The sequence below is a fragment of the Euprymna scolopes genome, chromosome 2 (genome assembly GCF_053919585.1).
Source record: "Euprymna scolopes isolate OS-2025 chromosome 2, ASM5391958v1, whole genome shotgun sequence".
Taxonomy (NCBI): Eukaryota; Metazoa; Mollusca; class Cephalopoda; order Sepiida; family Sepiolidae; genus Euprymna; species Euprymna scolopes.
Window position 1 is genome coordinate 11,729,867 of NC_136483.1, and position 2,340 is coordinate 11,732,206.

The following is a 2,340-nucleotide window of genomic DNA, read 5'->3' on the forward strand; positions in this document are numbered from 1 at the left end:
CCCCCACACACACACGCACGCACACACACATTCTCACTTTTGTAGATGTATCAGCAACCTTGGAAACCTATTACTTGGCCTCGCATTCTTTTTTTGTCTATTAGTCAGATGCAAAAATAATCGCTTTTTTGTATCTGGGCATCTTAGAGACAATTTCACATAACTTGTCTGAGACACTGTTATTCTGACAGGTTGAGGACACAGGTTTGACAATTTCTTTGGTTGTTGTTTGCTACTGGTAGCTCAGCAGTTCCATTAATTGTAAAATATTAGGGTAACTGTAGTGCTATGTTGCGCATGGAAAGGGACCATGCACTTATCTTTGAACGTTGCTGAGGTCACAACCTTTAGATAAAAACTTGGATGATAGTTTATTTGTGTAAGCATGCTGACATGAAACAAACTTGCCACTTGCCCATCACACTCTATCTAAAAACTAAAAAAACATGACATTAAAAACAAAAACCAAATCTCTACCACTTTGACATCCTGGGAAAATCAATCTGAAAGAAGTTGGAAATGTATTATATACCATACATTACAACCATGTAATCCCTACAGCCACCTACCTTGAAAATGCTGCTGTGAAACCTGATATAGTTATATGGAATAAGTCAGAAACTTTGGTTGAAGTGAATGTTCCTAATGATGGAGGTCTGAACAGAGCTGAAAGAGAGAAACAGACCAAATATCAAGGTCTCACGTATGATATGAAAAGAAACTGGAATCTTAAGGGGATATCAATCATACCAGTTATTATAGGTGCCACAGGGCTTATGAAGAAAAACCTGAAGTCCTACCTAACTAATATTCCTGGTGAACCAAGTGCAAAAAAGATTCAGACAATTGCACTTAAGGGAACAACGAGGATACTAAAAAGAGCTCTTGGTTGGTTTCAATAAAAAGCAAGGTATGTTGGCAGCTGATTTGGCTGCCCTGTACCCAGGATTACAATCTTCAAAGGAAAAAAACTTAAAAGACTCTAACAAACACATGCACAGACTCGGTCTTGACTAAAGAACATAATCTATAATCTGAAGAGCAGGTCCACATGTGCTTCAGATGAACTTTAAAACACAACATTAGTTACTTTTTTTCTGCTACTGTTTTCTTTTGACCTAGGACTGTATTCTGTTCAACTCTATCTCTGATGGTATAGATGCAGTACTCTCTTTGATCCAATTGTTTAAATTCATGCATTTGGGGATTTTTAGTTTCACCGCAGTAACTGGCTATATACAACAAGCTATTCCCTAATAAGAGAATACCTAGTTTCTCTCTTGTGCATTCCCTTTCACAGACTTAGCCTACATGTAATTTAATTAACTTTACAACACAGTATTAGCTACTTTTATTTCTGCTATCGTTCTTCTTTGACCCAGAACTGTACCTTACTCAAGTATATGATAGTATAGACGCAATTGTACAACTCTATGTATTTGAGGATTTTAATATTCATCACAGTGACTGGCTTAGTTTCTCAAGCAATACATGCCATGCGGTATTGGTAAGTGCATTCCTAGTTTCTCTATTGCACTTTCTCTTTCACCCAGTTGCTTTCCTGACTTGCCTCCCAGATTGTGAGGATCGACAAGCTGCACTTTTCAACAATGGGTTCGCTTGCATGCTTCTAACTTTACTTTAGACATGATCCTAACCCCTTTCTCCCAAATTTCGCTTTGCAAACAAAGACCACACTTGTTGATCTGGATATCACTCTTTCTCATCTCTGTGATATTCAAAATAAATACCAGCTTCCAAAGAGAAAGATTATAATCTCATTTTTACTTTACTCCTCTGAGCTAGTGCCTCTCATCTCCAACTTATTCAACAAATGCCTTGCCATGTGTTGCTTACCTAATAGCTTGAAAAGGTGTTCATAGTACCAGGATTTAAGAATTCTGGCAGAATAAATGAAACGCTCAAATATTGCCTCATCACTTTTCTGTTCCTCATCACTAAAACGTTTCAATCTTTAATCAATAAAGTGCTACTCTAACAACACATAAATGTTAATATTTGACCAACAGTATGGATTTAGGCAATTCCATTCTACTGAGATGGCCCATCCTCTCCCAAATGAATAATAAATGCTGAATCTTACTTCATTGGTAGCTGAAAATTGCCTCTGTAGTACCAGTGTTGAAGAAATCTGATGAAAAAATTGACATTCAAAATTATCGTCCCAGTCAGTCTACTCCCTCTCTTTGCTAAAATCTTTGAATCTTTAATCGATCTGTCACCTTCATAATATTACACTTCTTAAGTCCCTGATAGTAGCCCCCTACATCACAGTGGCAACGTTCCTTATTTAGGGTGAAAATGTAATAAAAAAAAGAA